Genomic DNA, 23,813 nt, shown 5'->3' on the forward strand with positions numbered 1-23,813 from the left:
CATTTGCAAACAGCACAAGAGGGTATCTAAAGTGACCTTACATGCTTACATTTTGGCAAACAAATCCCGTTGTAGCTGACAGAATTACTTTTCACTTTGCAGCTGGCTCTTTTCAATGTCCGCATAAGTTCTTGCACGTGGAAATTCAGTGAGACTCTTAATTTTGCTTTCAGCTGGCTCAGGTGGAGCTGCCTGGAAGATTATGGTCACAGACAATCTATGACCATAGAACTGGTCAGGACCCAGAATAGAGATGGTCATCTGAGAGTAGAAGCCTGTGCAGAATACAGACTGGGGTGCAGTGATCCTTGCTCACGTTCCTTGCTGAAGTCTGAGGGTACAACAGAGCAAGAGACTGAGACTTTGTCATGAGATAAAACTCTTGGATAGAGCCAGATCTACATTAAATACAAATTACTTAATTATAGAAAGACATAGGAATGAACTCCTCTCTGAACAGTGCTTGTAACTACAGCAGCTGTAATATCAGGCTGGAAGCCTTTCAGTTGTTTTCATTGTCTCAGGTTTGATCAGCTGTTGAGATCTGCTTCTAACCAGCCAACTAGAAGGACTTATCAAATCAGATCCATGAAAACATACATATCTGGATTTGAAGAGACAAAGGGGTTCCCATGGTAGGCACTGTTGATTATAAAGCTCTGTATCATCAACAAACAGACACATAAATCTTTACAGAGCAACAACATCCATATCTTTGTGGGGCATAAGGTTAACACTTGGGTTTCCTCGGTGAATTTGGGAGCTTCTTGCTGATCAAGATCCTTAACTCAGCTGCTGAAACCCTTCAGAAGAGAAGCACAGGCAGGGGACTGGGAAACAGCAGAACAAAGTGCATTAGCCAGTAGAAGAAATGGAGGAAAGTGATTTTTGAGGAAGGTGTAGGTAAGAAATAGTCTTGCTTTCCTTATAGGAGAACACACACTCACCTCATCTCAACTTCTAGAGAGTGGTGTTATGCAGCACAGCACTGGAAGAAGTATTTTTGTGACAGATATGTTAAATCTGTTGACTACATGCAGGAGTTTGAAACGACTAATACCAAATATAGCTATAAAGCTTTTTTACTTACAGAAAAAAGTTACCTGTTTGCAATGTTAACCAAGAGGCATGTTTTGTAAGCAGTTTTCATACATCATTGTGAAGACAGAAAATGGAGAAAAAAATCAGCCTACTTAATGAGCAAAGGTCATTACTGCTTCTGTGAAAGACAACCATGAACAAAAGTTATGTGCCCTGAAGTGGGCCTTTACTTCAGCTTTCCACTTCATAGCTCATCAGAGGGTTCTTTGCTCTGCTATGTGAGGGATCAGCTCAATCCAAAACAACAATGCATCCTCTAATCAGGAGCAAGTGGCAGAGCTCATGAGATGCTTCTAGGGCTTGCCAGGAGACTATGACTCCTCTAGATCTCCCTACCCAGCAGCAGCTGCCACCCTGACTTTCCTCAGAGGTTTTCTGCAAATGTCCACAATACCAGAAGCAACATCTGATTATCTAGATCTCAAAGCAAACCCAACACTACTGTGTTTATCGTCTGCCTTTCTTCACTCACGTGGTAAATTAGGCTTGTGACCTAGTTCTACTGCCCATGAAGAACATGGGGTGGTCCAGATATCTACCTCAGCCATCCTTCTGAACCTTGACATCTGAATTTCCATCTCTGAACAAGGTCTGACATTTGATGGAGACACATTTAGCCTATACACCAAGCTGAAAGACAGTGCAAGAAGATCTGGATTCCACCTGGTGTATCAAGCCTACACGCAGCCTGCAATCTGGATAGGAGGGACAGGCAAAAGCAGCAGCATCACCTCTGCTTTAAAGGTGGGTAGCTGCAGCATCACTGAACTCACTGATCAGCATGAAGGCTTATAGAGGAGACAGGAATCCAGTGAATAACAGCTCATAAACAGGTTATGCCAGCTGGCCTGCAACATATTGAATTTCATTGTTTATTTGTTCTTTTTTCATATTCAGACTGCTAAGTTAGCATATAAACGTCACACAATATATCTTATTTATATAGAAGTATATTAAAGAATACTGTGGGACTGCAGAAATACCATCCACATATCTTTCAGTTTGCATCACACAGTGTCAGTCTTCATTATCCTTCCACAGCTGCCACTTCTCCACTCTCAGAAAGCAAAAGTTGCTGTCTTAGTGGGTGAGAGGAGAGCAGTGAATATTGCCTGTCTAGAATTCAATAGGGCTTTTGACACTATCTCCCATAGGATTATCAAAGAGAAGCTGATAAAGTATGGGGTGGATGAGGAGACAGAGAGATGGACTGACAACTGGCCGACCAGCCAAGGAGTGGTGATTGGTGCACAAAGTCTAGGTCAGTAACTAGCAGTGTACTGCAGGGGTTAATACTGGGACCTGTCCTCTTACACATCTTCATTAATAATCTGGATGATGAGGCACTGCATCCTCAGCGGGTTTGCTGAAGAAACCGAACTAGGAGAAGTGACTGGATACACCAGAGGATCATCCTGCCATCCAGGAGGACCTCAAAAAGCTGAACAAGTGGACTGGAAGGAACCTTCATGAAGTTCAGCAATGGGAAGTGCCAAGTGCTACATGCACCTAGAGAGGAACAGCCTCAAGCACCAGTACACCCTGGGGGCTGAGAAACTGGAAAGCATTTTTGCAGAAAAGGTCCCTTGGGAATCCTGGTGGGCACCACCTTGAACATGAGCTAGCAATGTTTCCTTGCCACAAAGGGGTGATGATCCCTTGGACTGTATTAGGAGTGTTGACAGCAGGTTAAGGGACGTGATGCTTCCCATCTACTCAGTACTGGTGAGGCCACACCTGGAATTCTGTGTTCAGTTCTGGGGGCTCCCCAATACAGGAGAGCTGTGATGCTACAGTCCAGCAAAATGCCACCACTAAGAGGATGAGGGTGGACCACTTCTTCTGTGGGTAAAGGCTGGGAGAGCTGTGACTGCTCAGCCAGAGAAAGGAAGACTCAGGGAGGATCTCATTAATGTGTACAAATACCTGAAGGGAGGGTGGAAAGAGGATGACACCAGGACCATTTTAGTGGTGCCCAGTAGCAGGACCAGAGGCAGTAGACACAAACTGAAACAGAGAAAGCTCATGAAGCAATTTTTTACTGGCAGGAATTGAACCCTGAGACAGGTTGCCCAAAGAGGCTGTGGAGTGTTCATCCTTGGAGCTAGTCAAAAACCACTTGTTCAGGGCAATATATGCTAGGTGGCCAGAGTAGGCTTGAGCAGGGGGATTGTACCAGATGACCTCCAGAAGTTGTCTCTATTGTAAACAATTCCATGAATAATGACTTGAGTCTAAATTTTCATTGAGAATTTTTGATAAATCTCTTTTTTTAATATGTGATTTCTCTTACACGGGTTTTAGAGCACAAAAATTTAAAATGTGGCATCTGGGAATTTTTCCAGTTTGCAACACTTCTGTTCAGTAGTTCCTATTATTTTCATCTAGAAAAGGTGTGCTGGTTTTGGCTGAGATAGAGTTAGTTTTCTTCACAGCAGCTGGTACAGGGCTATGTTTTGGATTTGTGCCAGAAAGAGTGTTGATAACTCAGAGGGTTTGTTTTTTTTTTATCATTGCTGAGCAATGCTCACACAGCATCAAGGTCTTTTCAGCTTCTCACACCATCCCACTAGCGAGTAGGCTGGGGGTGCACAAAAAGTTGCAGGGGACACAGCTGGGTCAACTGAGCCTAACTGGCCAAAGGGACATTTGACACTGCGTGGTCTTGTGCTCAGCATACAAATCAGGGGGAGAAAGAGGAAAAGGGAGGATGTTTGGAGTGGTGGCATTTGTCTTCCCAAGTCACCACTATGCCCTGCTGTCCCAGTGGTGGGACACCCGCCTGCTCACAGGAAGCGGTGAATAAATTCCTTGGTTTGGTTTGGTTTGGTTTGCTTTGCTTTGCTTTGCTTTGCTTTGCTTGTGTAAGGGGCTTTTGCTTTACCTGTTAAGCTGTCTTTGTCTCAACCCACGAATTTTCTCACTTTTACTTTTCCAGTTCTCTCCACCCACCCACTGAGGGGAGGGATCTGCAAGTGGCTGTGTGGGGCTCTAGTTTCTGGATGAGATTAAACCATGACAAAGGTACTCAAAACTAAATTACCCATAATTTTCAGATTACCATTCCTTGAAAACTTTCAAGATGTTGGTGTTCTTTCCCAACTCTACACAGGGAAAAAAAAATATCTCAGAACCTCCTCTGGGATAAAACAAATAATTTACTTCCCACTCCTTATCATTGAGTCCCCAAGTGAAATACTGGCACCAAAAGAATCAACAGAAGATTACCACTTACAGTTGCCTGAGGCAAGGCAATATCCTTCTGGATTTTATTATGCTCTCCATTTTAAGTATAAAGAATTTATTTTTATACTGATAGAATCTTTCAAAGCAGTGAGCTTTTCTGAAGTTCAGTCTCTGTGAAGTTACTAACCTTTTTTAATTAATGCCATGAAGGTATTCAAATCTCTTTTGTATAATACAGTGAATTTAAGTAAGTTAAAACAAGAAAAAACCCTGTACTATTAAGTTCTCATTCTCTTATTCCTAGGAATTTATTAGCAGGCAGTCTTGCCAAAACTGTATGATTTTATATCTACCAGGACTGCCTTTATCACCTTCAGATGGGGCTAAATTTCACCTGACCTCATTGCAAATGTGATAGGGTTCGTTAGATGTTACTAAACGTATTTGAAACCTAGGAATTCATGAGTAAAATTTAGTATACTCAAAAGAATTACATTCAGCTTTCATTACTGAATTTCTGATGCTGGGAGATTAGAAGTAGACTTTTCTGTTTTAATTTTATTTTTACATGTGATACTTAATATTGATGTGTGAAAAAACACAGTCTTAGTTATCCCATCACAAGGTTTGACAAGATCACAAAGCATATTAGCTAAGTAGTGCTTAGCTCCCCACCTTTACTCATTAGGGAAAGACTGGTGGGGTGGAAACCTCAGCTAAAGTGTGGTTCAGAGAGCATGACTCAAGGAAAAAGATTTGCCTAAGGTGGCCTCTGGCTTAGTGAATAAAGAGACTGCAAGAGGTAAAGGAGCCCTAGGAGAAGGGCAACAGATTGATGCAGTAAGCTGTTTAAGATAGTATCTAATTTGTGAATAAGGGGTCATAGCCTGGCACTCCCTTTCCTGGTAGCAAACACATTATATGTAGACAGACTGTCTGCTTTAAAAAATGGTTGTCATGCAAAACAAATATTCAAGGTTAGTACTAGATATGTAAAAAGAGTGCCTGTAAGATTAATGTACACAATTTCCAAGGAAGTTCGGAAAGATGCTGTCACTAATTAGATTTGAACAATAGAGAAGTGGCTGATTATTTTTAAAGCCTTACAAGAATTGGCTTTGGTGGACCATATGGTCACCTGCCTGGAAACACTCCTGTCTGTTTTGAAAAAAGGGTCAGTACTTTAGCCCTCCAGGAGACTAAATTGGATGCTGGATGTGCTGTAAGTACAACTCTCCTGTCAATGTAAAGATCACATCATATCATCTTAGTAAATAAACCACATGAGTGGTAGGGAATGGAAAGCATCTGCCACAGCACAGTGTAGAGTAAATGCCCTGCCCCTGTGCAGTCACTGTTCAGAGCTGGATCCAGGAGTGATACCAGGATATACAAGGTGCATCCTGAATACCAGGACAGCATTTCTGATAGGTAGAACTGCTCAAGAATACAACATATTTTACTGCCTAATTCAGTCTCTAGATAACCATGTTCACTGCCAGTGAACTTCTTCTAAGGTTTGAGGTTCTTTAAAGCTTAATCCCATAGAATTTTTTTGTTCCCTTCTCGGCCCAAAAAAAGGCATGAGAAGTCACATATTTTTCACAATTGTCATGTGTAACCCACCCATTATCTTACCTACTAATGACTTACAAGTGCAGTGAGCCTTCAGTGTGTGTTAGATTTAAAGGTACCTCATAGTATTGTCAGCAATGTTATTGAAGGAGGTACCTTCACTTCCTTTGGCAATGTTGGCCAAATGGAGGCCAATGTTGGCTTGTTATGATGATTATCCACCTCTGCCCTTCCAGCACAAAACAGTGACATTAACATTATTTTTCTCTAGCCTTCTGAAAGCTACGTCCTTAAATTACCTGTTTTATCGCATGATGATCTGATGAGCAAACCCCTAAGCTTATGAAGACATTTGATGCGGATTGAAGCAGCTTTTGTCTTGATGTTGTGCATCATGAACCTTTGAAACCATTTTGTTCAAGGCAGGGGACACTAGTTTTGCAGGGGCTTGAGTTATCCAGACTGCTCAGTTGTACTGAAGGACATGGTGAGGCTGCATGGTCAGTAAAGGTCCTCAGTTTGCTCTGCATGCTTGTGTTTTCTGTCTATTTGAAGATATTCCTAAATATTCAAACTGTAAGTATAATACCAATCAAGCACTGCTGATCACTTTAAAAGAGACAGCAATGAGATCACTCTGCCCTTTGAGTAAAACCATAGCAACCATAACAACTTTCAAGTCAGTGAACTATAGTAATAACAGAAGTCATTTTAAGGCCAGATCTTGCGAATTCTAAGAAAATGAGCCCATTAAACTCAGTGGGAAACTGAAAACCTGGGGTAAACTAAAAGAGGAAAGGGAAAGTTCCCAGACAGGCTATATAACCGTAGGCATTGTCAGCCCAGCCAGCACACTGCCCTGTTTCAGGGATTGAGAGAGTCATTCCCAGATTGGCTGTTCTTTTGTATATAATTAAGTAGAGCATGACAATGGTAATAAATGTAGTAGATGCCACAATACCTTCCAGAATCTGCAGGCAGCCTGAGCAGCAGCTTTGAGACAGCTCTGTCTCTGCCAGGTGTTGAAGTCCTACCCATAACACTCCTCCTTTCACAACACCCCCACTGTAATTCCTGTCTAGCAAAAGAAGCTGCAAGCACTGACAGCCTATCAAGGTATGCTATGTGGCTGTTAAATTCTGGGAAGAAAGCCTGGCTCTCTGGTTCTCCAGGTCATGCGAGAGGTCATCCCTATACGTTTAAGAGTCCTTCCCTGAGTCTGTGATTTAAAATTAACAACAACTGCAGAGCACCATCAGATAAAAGACAGAGGTAGACAATATCCAGTGCCTGTTGTAGCCCCCTCTAGGAAAGAGAACAGCAGCTGATCAGTCCCAGACATCATATAGTATATATTTCTCAGCCATAGCCCAAGGGGCCAAACCAAAATATTTACTATTGGTCACATTACACTAAAAACAAACAAACAAACAAAAAACCCAAAAAACCCAAAAAACAACCAACCAACCAACCAACCAAAAAACAAAAAACCAAAAAACCCCAAGAAAAAACTGTTACTAAATAGGATGTCCCCTTTGAACCAACCTAAGTGCAATGCAAGAAGCCAGTTAGCCCATTTAAAAAATAATTTAAGGAATTTTTGTCAGTCTAACTTCTATTATCCAATCCAAGCTAGATATTAACTCTCTAACCAAGATGCAAAAGCTTCATTCAATGTTTATAGCTGCAGCAAACAAATCCATCTGTTCACAGGGTCATGGTCAAAGTGCTTCCAATAGTGTGCTACCCTCCACTATAGAAGCCAAAGAAAGGAGAAGAGGAATGGAAGTCTTCTCTAGAGCAAACCTAGTTGAGCCCACTGGTACATAGGTAACAGAGAACTAGCAGAATCTGCACTCTCTTTCCTTGCTTCTTGAGAAAGAACGACCTGAGCTGCTCATAACCTGTATCTGCAGCTCCTGGAAGCCTTTTTAAGGAGAGCAAGGTCTAGGTGTGTTCCTGAGAAAAAGAGCACCCTTTCCATGGTCCAGCTGCCTCACCACTGAAGCATGTAGTGGGCTGGTCTTCTGCCAACCTACATCCTAAAACAGGGCTACATAGCAATAAATCCTTCAAGGTAGGAGGCAGGAAGACACAGGGGATGCCCAGAAGGCCATACCAGCCCACCACCCACAACAAAAATACGAAGAAAAGCAGAGACAGTGGCCTAAAAAAAAGATTTCAGGTTTTCAGGGAAGCTCATGGCAATAAGAAAGTTTCCAAGTCAATGCTGGAAGTCGTTTTACAGGTCAGATCTTGTGATTGCCAGGTGAGGTGAAGAGAGGATCTGGGTTGGATCAATATGGCTCATGACTAGGCAGATGCATGGCTGTACCTGAGCTGCTCGTTTTTTCTCAAAGATTATGCTCAGCTAAAAGAGCAAAATGAAAACAAGATAGTAAGGAGGAGGAAGGGAGAAGCTCTGATTATTAGACAATTTTTGCCTTAGCTCATTAGTACTTCAGAGAGGTTTTGCAGCTGCATTGGGATCTAATTCTTGTCTTTCACCAGGACCTCTTCATTTCGAAGAACCTGGCTCTGTCATGTTAAGGAATCATATGCTGTTGTATCAGTAAACTATATTCAGCCTCATTTTTAAGCTTGTGTAACCATGCTTGCTGCCTGTGTATTGTATCTGGGCTGTTTCTGTGTATTGAGAGGGGTTTCTTATGGGCTGGTGGGCTCCTCTGATGAGCATGGGACTACTGAGCTTAAAAGGTAGTCCAGGTTCCCCTGTGTTGCCACTGGTCCTCTGTGCTCTTTTGTGTGTATGGAGATGAGCTTTCTTATCATAAAACCTGGCAATGTCCTGCATATTTACATTCTTATATTGCTAATCCTGATAGCATCATCCTTTGTTGTACATCTTCTCCTTAGTCCAGTGATGCCCACAAAAGCAAATAATCAAATACCAACAAAAGAGAGAGCATTCTGGCTGCCAGACTAAGAAAAAGGTAGCAGAGTTTTTTCTTAGTAATGAAGATCTGATCCTCCACTATTTGCTGGGTCCAACTTCATCTTGAAACAGAATCAAAATTTGTAGCATTTTGGGATATCCTATTACACAGTTGTTCTAACAGGGCAACCATAGAACTGGAACAGTCTGACATTGCCTTCAGTGTCCTTGGGTATCTCTGATACCCAGGCTAAAGGGATAACAGTGCCAGGCTGCTGTTCTTCCACTGTTTTCAGGCAGCAGGAGTGGCTGACACAGAGGGACTACCCAGGAGGTGTTTTTCCTTATGTTGGAAGCCTGCCTTTGGAGTGTAAGAAAGTAGCAAGCAATGTAGCCCTTGCCCCACTCCCTGGGCTCTGGAGAGCTTGAACAGACCCATGGTGAGGGACCTCTGCTTCTCCCCTACATCTACCTGTGCATCATTTTGCCAACACAGGCTCTGTTCCTATTCCTCTACACACACCATTTAATACAGGTTCCCTGTATGTGTTCCCTGAAATGTGTCCATGAACTCTATCTACTTCCAGTGCAGGGTATAAAATAACTATAGGGTCAGGCTGAAAAAGTCAAGAGGAACTAATTCAGAATTCCCTCACATCACAAAGTTAATGGGGAAAGAGATTAAGAATATCATTAGGTCTGCATAGAAGTTCAGTTATTTCTAAAATTACACTGATTTCTATGACAAATTTTTTTACTGACATGGACAAGTTCTTCCTGGTCACCTTGAAGTGAATTTCAGCTTTATTCACAGAACTAGCAGCAGCCACTACAGTTTTACATCATGGGCTATGTTCTCAGAGGGTGTTAATCAGGATAGCTCCATTGACTAAGGCCAGACCTGAGGAATTTTATAAGTGCTGTTCACCTCTTTCTGTGCTAACCATGGTTTCTTTCCTTGTGCTCAACAAGGAAAGGCCATATTCCCACATTCATGTTTTGTGGAATCACTGGTCTACTGAGTTTTGCTTACTTTTTTTTTTTTTTTTTTTTTTTTTTTTTTTTTTTTTTTTTTCCTGGAAAACCAGCTGAATTATATTCCTCTATTTACTGAGCAGCAATTGTCTTCTGACTGCTAGGTAACTTTCTTCTCTAGCTAGATAAAAAGTGAGCCATTATTTAGCAAATGATCTCCATGAAAACATGCCTGTGAAATAGTATTTCCACTGCATATCCTGGAAATGGCATAACCACCTACAGAACATGCCCAGGACTGTCCTGCTGGCACAGCCATGCCATCTGTCGAGGCCCTGGAGAACGTGAAACTTCATTGCTGTCACTAACCATCTGATTATCTCCTTAGCAGAAAGACTGAAAGCTTCCTTTTATTCCTGTTTGTGAATGTTTCACACCAACAGCACATGGTGAGATCTTAAATATGGATGTTAACATCCACCTTCTGTTTCTTAGATAGCTTTAAGACCTCACACAGATCTCCAAATTTTCTGTTTCAGAGCTGTTTTACATCAGCCTTAGTGGTGTCTCCATCCTCACTCCTATAATTAATTCCTGATAAACTTGATAATACAATTAGAGATGTTTGACATGTCTCTTCAGAGTTCCAGGCCAGCTTCTGATCTGTTTGTGGAGGTTTATTGTGTCCTTTGGCCCTAATCTCTGTCCTATTAGAGTTTTCTTTTTTATGACAGCCTGAAAATTACCAGGCTCTTGCTGCAAACTGAATGCTTCTCTCAGTATTTCCAAAGACTGCAGGAATCTTCTTTAAGAAGTCAGTGGATACAATATAAAACCCTTTACAGTAGGAAGGCAGCACTTAATCTACAGATAATAGGAAGAATTCAATTGACTTTATCAAGTCTTATTTGCTGAGATTTGTCCTTTACTTAGTCAATGTTTGTACTGAGTAAGCCTGTGTCTTTCACAAACTTTACCTAAAGGTTTTCCAAGCCTTTTAAGACTCATGAGTCTTAAACCTATAACACATTTTCTTCACAGATTTTCTAGAGTTTTCTGGAAGATGCTGTAGAACACACTGACATCAGACAAGGCAAAATATTCCCCTGCTGGCACCAAGTGGACACATACTAAATCTAAAGGTGATAATAGATAGGTTAGCCATTTAGTACTTACCCCACATGATCTGTGTCACAGTTTAATGATGGCCAGCAATTAAAGAAATGATGAATGTTCTCTTTTAACACCTCTCCCTTGCCAGAAAGAGAAAGGAAAGAGAATAAGGGAGAGAGACTTACAGGTTAGAAAGTAAACTACCCAGCTTTAACAGAACAGTAATGATGAAAAGAAAAAAAATGAAATATATACAAATGTATACAAACCCACTATTGCACTCTCCCCCCAGTAATACTCACATCACCATCCAAGGTTGTAGGGCAGCCCTGGGAAAGTCCCATACTCAACTCCAGGATTCAGCAGCAGAAGGGAGCTGGATATTGGAACACATGGACTCTGGAGCACGCAGACTGGGATCAGAGGCAGATAAATGGACAGAGTCCTCGTGACCTCTAAAATTTATACAAACTATGATGCCTGTGGGATGGAATACTTTGGTCAGTTTTGGTCACCTGCTGAGTCTGGTTTGCTTCTCCCTGAAGGAAGGTTGCAGGTGTAACCTCTTTCTTCCCTTTTGTTTCTGGACCATAAGATATTTCACAGAACCAAGCAGTGGCTTTGGTACTCCATATAATTCTTCAGCAATAACTATAAACATTGAGTGCTATCAGTCCTAGACACTGATTGGAAAACATTCCATTAATTTCAGCAAGAGAAATTACTTAAAAGAAACTTTTCAAATTACTTGAAAGAAAATTAGTTCTATCCTGGCTCAAACCAGGACAATCCAGTGTCTTGAGAGAGATAATATTTCATGATAAAGACTTCTTCAAGACTTTCTAGTATCTCAGCTTCAAAAATGCAACCATGAAAAAGGAAGAATTAAATTGAAAACAGAGTTTGCATATAGTTTGCTGATGGTACTTTTCCGGTTTTGTTAGATGGAAAGTTCTATATGCTGCGCACAATACAATCAACTACATAATGTATCTATAATATATTATTGCGTGAGCTAACATTATATAGCATGAAACAATTATATATACTGTATTATTAATTCTATTCTATACTTGCCACTGTAATGCGTATTTTTTGTACACTTAAAACAATATTAGCAATTTATGTTTTGTACACATCTAGAAGTAGGAAAAAGGTACAATAAGATGTTACATTTCTGATAAGGAATGCCAGACAGGTAAACAGTTAGAGATCTCTTTAAAGCAGTCTTCAGTTCATTTAAGTATTGTGAGGGACGAGGGGAAACAAAATGCACCAAAACCACTGATAGATTTGAGCAGTGGAGAATAGATCATTCCTCATCTAATGGTGTGAAAACCTATAGAAACCTGAAGGAGCTCTAGAAATCATACTAGCAATATCACTGGGAAAAAATAATAAGGACAAGAAACAAATTTTGCAGGGGATGTGTAACAACATGTTTTTTTTCAAATAACAGCTACTGCTGGAAAAAGTGGTCAGCTTTTGAGCACAGAAACCATACTTCAAGAGCAGCATAATGGCTAGTATTACAGGCAGCATTATAAGTTCTTGGAGAAATACTGTGAAGGAAGAAAGGAATATCACAAGTTCAACCATTCATAACAGTGTAGCTGAAGTTGGACAGCTGAAATGTGTAAACAAGCCCCTTATAATTTTTCACTGGTTGCAGGAATTTGATGCCATGCAGCTGTGACTCCCATCCAGAAAATCTCCCTCATGATTAGCGTGTGTATATCTTTAAACTACATGTTACATGGGCTATTAGCCAGAGGAAAAGCAAATTACCAATGAATCAATCTCTTTCACCATTCACTTATGGCCCAGTGAGTCACAACGTGTACGGTGCACAGTGTGCACCTGTCTGCATCAGAGGCAGTGATCCTGGTCAGTTCTGCATCACAATCCAGAAATCCCACTCACCCACAGCCCCACACAAGCTGTGTAAACTCTCCACCCTCCTGCCTGAATGCGTGCTCAGTAAAGTCAATTACCTGAATTGTCCCGTTGCCTTACATCCTGCCTATATGTCCTAAAAGCAGTTACAGAGGAGGCACGTAGTATTCTTCTGCAAATGTTGAGCAGAATAGATGGGACTAGGAGAGAAATAACTTCACTCTCACACAAACACTCAAACTCTTTTCTCTTACGTGGCTCTCCTGAGAAAGAGAAAATAAGAAATTCTTCATGATTCTCCCCAATTTTGATTGCTCAGAACAAAAACTGAGTCAAAATCTATTAGCTTCTCAAAAGTGAAGCCAGCTTCCTCATCTCAGTTCCAGCTACTGGTATGTTGCTATTGAACACACACAGCAGGCTATACAGAAACCCCAGGGAAGAGAGGGAAGTGCCTGAAGTACCATGTCATGTACCAGAAACAGCCCTGATTAAAAACAAAACAAAACAAAAGCAACAAAGCAAGCAAACAAACAAACAAACAAAACCCCAAAAATAAACCAAGAAAATTATCTTATTGCTACTTAGAAATCAAAGAAGGGCTTGCAGAGGCAGGACTCCTTAAGCTTATGTAAATCACCTTGATATTTCCAGAGCAAACAATGTATTTCCCCGTAGTTATTCTGTTTTTCAGAAAGCACTGCTTACTGATACTAGAAAGCAGCAAAATTAATCAAGACTGTCCTCATTCTAGTCCTTTGACCAGAAAAAAAAGCACCCATCTCAGGCATATGCTCTGCTCTTTCAAGGACATTAATTCCCACGTGATTCCCCATCTTGAGCTCCTCTGCAGCTCATTTTTCCCTTCCTCCTTCCCCACGCTGGGATCAGGAAGAACCTTTCTTCCCCAGAAAAGCCCAACCTTACAGCAATTTTAAATCAGCAGATGCAGGCACCAGCTCCTGGTCTGGGAGAGCAGACAGACTTGCTCTCCGGGGCCCTATATCACCCTGAACATTTCTCACAGGGAGGAGAAGCAGCCTTGCCTTTGAGTGGGATATTGAGGAAGCCGTGGAGGTTTTGTGGTTTGTTGGGTTTTTTCCCATCTGAGGACTTACAATACCTCTGGATAAATCTGCTTGGAGACTGAAACCCAACTGTTTATGCTGAAGGCCAACCCTCCTTTATGGAGGCTCTTTCATAACAGCTTTCATCCATCAGGAAGGGCAGGAAGAGGCATTTTCTCTGCAGCTGATCCCCATGAATCAGCTGGTATTGCCCATATTCTTCCTCCAGGACTTTTAGGATGTGGCATTCACAACACTGTGAGTTTCTACTCATTCAGAGAGACCTGAAGCTTTGTTCCCAGTCAGCAGCCTGTCCTGTAGCAGAATGAAGCTGGGGTTTTCTGCACTTTTGTCATCTATTTAGTGTAGGTCACTGCTTGTAATTTCTCAGTCTCAGCTCTCAGCCTTTGGTCCTCCACAACATCTTGCTGTTCTTGCACTTTGCTGGCCTTTTGTATTTCACATCATGCAATCAGCAGGACGACAAGTACAACAGCAGCCTCCAGTTCAGCCTCCTGAGTAGTCTCAGCCAAAAATATAATGGCTTTTCTTTTTTGTTTTTCATGATGTTATCTGGATGGGGGCTGTACACATCTGATAAGCTTCCCTTTTAGTCCACATTTTCATATAGAAAAATGATGATGCCAATAAAATAATTATTTGAATAGCACTTTCTCACTTAAAAGTAGTGATTTGATGTGCACATGTCTAAGTCCCAACCTGACACTATTATACCAAATGAAAGGATCCTGCACTTGGGCACTCATTACATTTAACACACAGGAGCAGCAGATTCATTTGTATTTTCAGTCTAGCCATAACACTGAATCACTGCTTGCCTCCAGCTTAATCCCCTCACGGCTAACTGGCAGTGGCTGGAGCAAAACTATAGATGAATCTAATAGACTAAATCACTTCTTTGAAGAGCCTGAGTGTGTCCCAGATAAACCAGATAGGGCAATTTTCTGTCTCTTGCATTTTTCTGCTTGTAGTATCCTGCACTGCTGAGTGTCTCAGGGAAATCAGAGAACTGGTACCCTTGTGCTGCCCAGTAAGTCTACAGATACAAACATTGGTCCCTCCTTGAGGTCTGTGGGACAAGGAGCTTTGGACCATGTTACCATTGTGACTAGCACAGCAACAGCTTGGCCCTGGACTATCAGGCAATGTCATGTTATAAGCAGGATACAGCAACACAGAAATACACCATTATCTTTTCAGTGTAGTGGCTATTTGTTTCTACAATTTAAAAATATACAGATCATCAAAAATCTTATATGCCCACAACCATGTCTCTGCCTGGCAGACCTTGCCCAAAGGGTAGGCCCTAAGACCTGCTTTGTCTTTGGGGACCTGTCTGACATTCAGTGGATATGACATGTGGCCTGGACCCACCCCATCACCATGAGCTTACATGTTGATCTGGATGCTTGGTTGAATCTGCCTGTGATCTCATGGACTGCTCTGCCGCCTTGCTGGGGGTGGTGTGGTTATTGGCCCTTGCTCGTGAGACCTTCATGTCCCCTATGGAAAGCCCTGTAGCTCTTTGCTCCCAGGGAGCTGCTGGCCCTTGCTGCACACTATCATCACTTTCTGAAACAGAGCTCTAGGATTTCCTTAGCTAGTAAAAAATAAAGAACAGAATTGCTTTTGGGGTTGAATTAAGTCAACCAAAAACTTTAGCTAAGAAGAGTGAAAAAAAACCACAAAGTGGAACTTTGTCCTTCTGCAAAGGACAGAGATCATCTACAAGATTCTCAGAGAATTGACTTCCATGGTAGATGACTTTACCCCCTTAACAACAAATGTCCAAATCAGACTTCTTCATAGCCATTCATCAAAACATGGAAAATGTTTGCTACTTGGTACTTGCACCCTTTCAGGGATCTCCTGGCTCTGATACTGCCTAGCTCTTAAGTGAATAAGACAGGGACACTAGAGAATGGGAGCCCCTCAATCCCATTAGTCAGAATGATGAAATCTGTAGCTGAACTGTGGCAGAATTACAGCTGGATAAAGCTATAATTTGCTATCATTTGTTTCGTTTTTATCATGTTACCACTGTGCAACCCCCTGTGCTGCCTGCAGAACAATCTGAGGGCTGCTGTTTCCTTTCCAGCATTTTAGGTTGGGGCCAGGAGTTATATTAATGAAAACCATATCTCAGATGATCAGCCATGAAAAGTCGCTGCCACCTGATGTATCTCTTTGTTATAAAATGACTAGGGCTGAATTTCAGCCACCCCTAATGTTCATAGCAGTGGGAAAAGTTAAATTTTAAGAGTAAATTCTTTTTTTTTTACATCTTAGAAAGGCATCTCTGGGAACAAGCAATGGTTTCCCTTTCCTTCAGTGCCTGGAGTCAGGAGGCTAAGCTGTCAGATCCTTTCCTTCTAATGTCCTACATAAAATGGGTCATGCTAGGGTTGTGCTCAGGTGAGTTACTCACTGACCTTACTGGCCCAGCCCTAATCCACACCACACTGAACCATACCAGTGGTAGCTTGGAACTGTTCCTGCAGAGGGGAAACAAAACATCCCTTTCACTGCTGCCTTGTGTCATCTCAACTCATACTATAAATGTTCCCATCATGTACCAAAAATCACTGTCAGACGGACAGTGACACATTCAATGGCAATTGTGGAAGAAATGGATGCAAAGACACACAGGAACATTTGGCCACTTGGCCAGCTGATGGTGTAGCTCAGAACTTTTTTTTGTTCATCCTTGCTGCTTTCCCCAGAGACAAAGGGCAGGGTGTGTAGTCTGTTTATTAAGTCAATGGCAGAGTTCACAACCACTGAAATGCCTGTGTGGAACACTGGAGACATTATCACAGAACCATGGAATGGTTTCTATTGGAAGGGACCTCAAAGATCATCTAGTTCCAGCCCACTTCCCACTAGATCAAGTGGCCACTAGATCCAGCCGGGCCTTAAACACTTGCAAGGAGGGAGCATCCACAGCCTCTCTGAGCAACCTGGGCCAGTATCTCACCACCCTCACACTAAATAATTTCTTCCTAATTTCTAGCCTAAATCTACCCTCTTCTAGTTTAAAACCATTCCCTCTCATCCTAACCCTCCATGCCCCTGTAAAAAGTCTCTCCCCAGCTTTTCTGTAGGTCTTTTAAGGTACAGGAAAGCCACTATAGATCTCCTTGGTGCCTTCTGTTCTCCAGATTAAACAACTCTCTCAGACTGGATCACAGAAGGCAGCCCTCTGATCATCTTTGTGGCCCTCCTCTGGGCTTGCTCAACAGCTCCATGTCCTTCTTGTGTTGGGACAGTAAAACAGGTCTGTGGTAGCCACAGAGAAAGTGAAAATAGGACTTGTCAGTAATACATGGGAAATAAATGGCAGGTGTGTCCTACACACCTTGGGGCCCTCTGAGGGGCCCATCTTGGGGCCCTCTTGCAGCCCCATCCATCCAGCAAACAAACAGAACCCTCCCTGCTTGCTTGTGCCCATGGTTTCCCAGCTCTGGACAGGGAAACACCTCCAAGGAGAAGGATCCATGTTCATTTTGGGAACTTGGTGATATGGTGATATGGATTGGAGCTGGGGGAAGCCACCAGAACAGTGAACAGTGCTCCCAGAACCCCAGTTTAGAGGATACAGGGCTAGAGATGAAGTACAGGCACTAGGAAAAGCTGACATGTAGATGCTAAATTAAAAAGGATTTGATCAAATATTGACCTTTCAAATGGAGAAAGCTTTTCAGGATTATCAATCAGATGTATTGTAACAGAGCGCGGGCAGACTTATAGGGACATTTAGCTATTGACTGGTCAGTTGTCACATTCACATGAGTAACTAGGACTCTGCTACTAGTAATTTGAAAGGTTGCATGGAGAAATACACTAACGTTGAGTTGCTGAGTAATTTGGAGACTTCTTATCTAGTCAATGCATCGATTTGGATGTAAATTGCTTGTAGTTTTGTGTCCTTATTAAAGGCACAGTGTTTGGGACAGAAATATCAATATATTCAATAAATATTGTGGGTTAAGTTATTGTGCACTGCATTCATTTTTATCTTTTTTTTTCTTTTCAAGTTGCCTTTAAAATTGTTCAGTTCTTAAGGTTATGAGGTGGGCATTTTCATATATTTTTGGATCTGTATTAAGGCATGGCTGAGTTTTATAATGCTTAACTTCCAAAGGTTCCATGGCCTCGCAAATCCCATTGGCATCAAAGGCATCTATGAGTTCTCAGCAGCTCTGAAAATCTGGTCATCCTGGATGTCCTTAAGCACATTTTAATCAGCTATTTAGGCCTTTATGGTCAGTGCACACACCACCTTATCCATCTCCCAGAGGAACCACCTACAGATGTCTCCTGACTCCCTATTTCTGAGGCAAGGAAGGATTATAATGAGATTGCCTGCCCTCCCTCTTTCCTCCTCATATGTCAGGGTCTGGAAGAAAAAGGGAAAAGATCTTCAGGCTTTCCTGAAGGCTCTGCTGCCAGAGAAGATGAATTTATTTTTTTTCTCTAGTATAGGATGAGCCCAACTCTCTGGTTTCTCACTTGTGCTTCCAGGTGCACAGTAACCATCTGCCTGAATGCAGCCCTAGAATAGCAAAATCTGCAGAATGCAACTAGGAAATGCAGCAAAGCCTCTCAGAGAAGGGATGTTGTGAGATGTGTGGCAAGGAGGGTGCTGCTTGGGCTGCAGACAGACAGACCACCAAGGAGCCTCCCAGGCACACAACTGCAAAGCTGCTAGAGAAGATTGGTTGGAAAAACTCCTTCATCCAGATTGACCTAGAAAATTAGGTAAATCATGCAAAGCAGCTGTTGGCCCAGCTGAGCATCCTTTTGACTTCCCTGCCATCAGTTTGTTCCATGCAAGGCATGTCTGCACTTGTTTTCACTCCAGGAAGCAGAAAGCAGTCACTCATTAAAAAAGAACTTAAACTCATTTTACATTCCCCTTGTACTTCCAGCGTGCAGTCCTGAGCTGGAAATCAGCATTTGTGACTCAAAATCAGGGAGATTTATTTACCATGAGGAGCAGAGATGATGCTATACCTTCACTTCTTCCCTACATCTATCAATCTTGACTTGTCTGAGACTCCCCAGTCCAGTAACTGATCAAGCTCAGAAGTGGCTCATTTTTCTGTAAGCCTATAGCTACATAAATAGTAGCATTCTCGTTATCACATGAGGATTTTTAAGCAACATTTGAAGAAATTCATGAGTCACCAGATTACTCCTTTTGAACAATGAGAGTTCTATTCACCAGTAATGTATGAATGTAACCAAAGCTCATAAAATGCACTCTACAGAAATTATCTGGAAAGACAGTAAACCAGTTCTGCAATACATTACTTTGTCTGTGTCTTTACACAATTTAGAATAAAGGAGTCTTCTTTCATGCAGGTTACATTGTTTTGATGGGCCTCCTAAATGACAGACTGAGCTTTGTGGATCTGATCCTCTACAGTGACAGGGGTTGATATGGTGGCTGATAAGGACTTGGAGTCCCAAATTCCACCATTCCCCATACTGTGATGGAGTTATAGTTTTGATTCAAGGCCATCTCTGCTAGACACTAACTTATATGTGCAAGCACACTATATTTTTAGCTGTTAGTCATGTTTGTTTTCAAGTTGTGCTCCCCTTCCCTCAAATTCCCAAGCTTAGTCTGCTTTTATATTTACTAAAAAATTCAGCCAGTGCATATAATCCTCTCCCAAATCATGGAGACCACAACTGAGTTGTGCTGCACCCACTAAAAGGGTGATGGGGCTCTGTTGTCATTAATGTTTTCATTGTGGCAGTAAGGACAAGCGGTGGTGTAGAGTTTTCACAGTCTTGCAGTATCAGGAAGACAGATTATTACGCAAAATATTCCACAAAATCCTGAAAGGAACTTGAAGTCAGATGATTCAAATTTCAGCTAGAGGAGCCATCTGGAAAAATCAGAGATAAAAAAAGGAAGAGGAAAAAAAAGCCAGCGTATTTCCTCCTAAATTTTGCCAGTTTGTTTTCTGGTAGACATGAGTTTATTATTGCATTTTCTAATACAACCAAGCTTTGGGACATTTCTCTTTGCTATTTCCTTTCGTTATGACCATACTATTAGCTGATCCTCCCCCAATAGCCTGTGTCTGGAAGCCAGCTGGTCCTACTCCTGAGAGAAGTCTCCATCCCTCACATCTCTAGGCAATCTTTTTTAACACTGTTGGGGTTTTTTTTCCAATTTGGATCAAACATATGGCATGTTTGTTGGTCTGAGCACACATCCTCTCTGGGAAAAAGAGTCTGGGAACAGAAGGATAAAGGACAAGAGTCTGGCCCTTTTGAAGTCTGTGGGAATGCTGCCATTGACTTCAGTGGGGCCAGGGTTTTAGTCAGAGCTTTCCTCCAAAACCAGTATTTGTGTCACATCTTTAACATGAACATTAGAGGGAAGAGTCAAAAGGAGAGAGGTGCTGTTCTCTTAGCAGTGGTCCTTTCTTAAGCAAACAGTTGCTATGCCAAAACACAGCTATGACAGGAGATAAATTCTTATTTATCCAAGGTAGTTCTTAAAAAGAAGCCCCTGACCTCTAAGGTGACTGCAGCACAGCTCAGAATAACAGAGTGATCAGTGCTGGTCGGTGTTGGGGCCACCTAGAGTTATTTCAGAGCCTGGGACAATCAGAGCATTGCAGTCCTCCCTGGGGCTGGCAGACCCCAATCTCACAGCATCCCTGCCCCACTCCTCCCAGGGCAGCCTGACCCCACTGCTGCAGCCCTGAGGGGTCACAGAGGGTGAGGACATCTATAGGTCCCAAGAACCACTGCATCTGACCACCACCTTCTGCATAGCCCTTACAAAGGCACAGACTGCTCTTACACAACAGAGATTGTCAGCTTGGAGATAGCCACTGAATGGCTCAAACCACTCCAGGGGGTTTTATATACTAAATGACTACACAGCGAGTCAGAAAGCAGCGCTGGAAAAATAGGGATTTTAGCTGCTTTGCTGCAACTTGGAGATTTCGAGTTAGCTTCAAATCTCCAGACCATCTTCAGCTTCCCTCTGATGCACTCCTCTTATCAGTAAGATTTTGAATGTTTCCTCAAAACAAAGCTGTGAGCCAGCAAACCAAAACAGGCAAGTGCATTAACTGAGCAGCAGCTACTGCCACCAGAGAAGGTGTAGGTGTTAAACAACAAACACCACTAAATCCAAAAACAGCTTTATCCTATTTGCTGTATCTCATACACACAAAAAAATATCTGCTTATTTGTTTCCTGGCTTAGCTTCTGCTTGATTTTGTCTTTATAAAGGATTAAAAAACAAAATCTCAGCTTGAGCTCACTGAAAAAAATAGAACTCAGTGTCTTCATTAATTACCATTCACATCCTGCTCCACCTCTGATCACAGCCACAAGACTCAGAAGATTCACTGCAACACACCTGCTAATGAACATTTCAGATTAACACTCTTGTGCAAAGAAAAATGTACCTCAGACTAAATCCTATTCTGAAGTTACACAACATAGCGGATCTGGTATTTTCAGGTTCATGAGATACTGAAAACAAACACTTTTTTTTGTCAAATTTGGCTGTTAAACTGCTTTTTTATCATTATGGTCTTATTAATACAGTTATGGAGGCTTTCTCTTCATATCTTCTGTCAGTGCCTTTGCCATTTGAAGCTAAGCCTCTTACAAGAACCAATTGCCCAGCTCCACCTCCTCTGAAGTCCTCTGGTGACATTATAACACAGTCTCCACTTCCAACATCTCTCTGGTTCTGGAATTACAGACAGCCAGACACTTTCCCTAAAACATTCCCATTAATCTTATGGTGAAAGATGATCTCCTGCAGAGCACTCGACTTGAATGGTCTTCTACAACCATTGTTTTGTGACCAGGCAGGAACAAGAAAGGGAAATAAAATGACTGAGTGAAACCTGAAGGTAGCATGCTCACATAGAAAACCAGAGCTGCCAGTTCACTGAAATAAGCTTTGGAATCCTTTTTTATGGGACATTAATGGTGCCTAAAATGTACATGAACTTTACAAAAAGGGCTTGGAAGTATCTATTAGAAAAACCCATGAAGAAATATTAAACAACCTGTTCTCTTCATCCAGTGCATTACTACCCTGAGTATGCATATTTTAAGAAAAAGAACGGAAGCCTATCTAATAACAAGTTGCCCTTTCTACAATCTTAGTTAATGTTAAAGAAAAAAAACAGAGGTTATCCCCAATTTAACACTGTTTCATGTAGGTCTGCGCAAGAGGTCAAAAAAGAATGGCAGTTGCATGATTAAATATGTTTGCTGTAGGAATAGTTTAAGACTCTAGTGCTAGCATTAGTTTCGTGCACTTTTATAACCTCTCACTCTGATCATCTTAATTACCTTTTTGTTATATTTGTTCAGTAATTTTTACATTCACCTTTAATTATATTTTTATTGCAAAAACTGGGATAAAATTTAGATGAACTACTTTAAATGGGAAGGATGATAAATTCCAGCATATGGCTAGAACAGTGAAGTAAGCGCTGTTCCTTTAATATAGAAAGCTCCTGCCTGGAAAGGATAAAATGCCAAGAGAAACCTACCTCAAGATGATCAGTCTGTGAGTGGTTGTTGGAGTCTCCAGTAAAGAGGAAGATCAGGAGTTAATGAACAACAGGCTACATCACCAAATATTTCAGCCATTTCATCTTGACTGCTTGAGCTTTCTACATTTTCCCTTCCTAGGAAAAAGCACAATTTAAAATGAATTCCAAACTTTTTAACCACATGGATGGTAAAACTCCTTTCAGCACAAGGTTTGCTTCTGCCAGATGCTGTTAAAGATGTGCTGCCAGTATCCAGTGAAGTTCTCTTCCAGCCTTGTCCTTGCCCTTCAGCTTGGGATGCCTGGAAGAGGAGAGCCCCACTCCTCATTGTCTGTCGCTCAGCATCCCTCCAGCCCCAGGAAACACTTACATTACAGGGATCACAAACCATTAACCCAAATACAGGATGTCTTCCTCATTCATGTTGGAAGCGATAGTTCACAGCTTAGTTTTAGCACAAGTATTTCTTCAACTCTTTTTTGGGCTAACCCAGTTGCTCTGTCTCACAGAAGTACAGAGAACCTTGTTCTCCATGAACAAGGTCCATCAGTCTCCATCCCTTTGCCTGCTACCTGTAAAGTCTCACCTCCCCAGGAGACAGCAGCTGCCTCACCCCTCACTGCATAGCAGCACAGCCAAGGGTCTTTGCCTGGGGATGGTTACTAACCCAAGATTACCCATGGACTGCAGGGATCTGAAGCTTTGCAGCATGGTGGGTGTAAACTACAAGAATTTCACAGTGCCAGGAGCTCTTAAAAGTTTCATGGCCAGTTAGGAGTCTTATTAATTAAACATACTCTGTGTTATTACAGCTCTTGTACCAATTAAGGGCTGAATTGGTGCCCCGCTGTACAGAGTGACAATGCCATTGTCCTCTGAATTTTACATCAGTGTTTTGACCTATTAGTTTGGTTGTTTAATCCAGATTTTCAAACACGTAATTAATAAAATCTGAAGGCTTCTATTATATAGCTATAGCTCTGGCCGTACTTACTAATTCAATCACTTCTCATGGGCTTGTACTAATTATATCACTTCGGTTTTATTTAAATGCCTTTGAAACCTTTTGATTCAGAGGGGAAAAAAGCCAAACAAAAGAAGAATTCTATATTCAGCTCAGTAATGCATCAGGCTCTCAATTTGACCAGCACTAATAGTGGCCACTTTGAAATTAGCAAGTTCACCTGCGAGATATTTGATGTTTTTTCTCTATAGGGAAGTTAATAGGTGGACTTAAAATATTTGATCTCATTGACACAATAGCATCAGTGCCAGCTGAATACAGAAATCCAAAGTAAAGAAAAAAAAAAAAAAAAACACCACTTATTATTGTGTGGGCTCATATGACTGAAATTCCACAACTGGCTGCTGGGCTGTATAGATAGGATTAACATCCTTGGATCTGATCTGGTATTTCCTCCATGAAGT

Source organism: Calypte anna, chromosome 1 (genome assembly GCF_003957555.1).
Source record: "Calypte anna isolate BGI_N300 chromosome 1, bCalAnn1_v1.p, whole genome shotgun sequence".
NCBI classification, from domain to species: domain Eukaryota; kingdom Metazoa; phylum Chordata; class Aves; order Apodiformes; family Trochilidae; genus Calypte; species Calypte anna.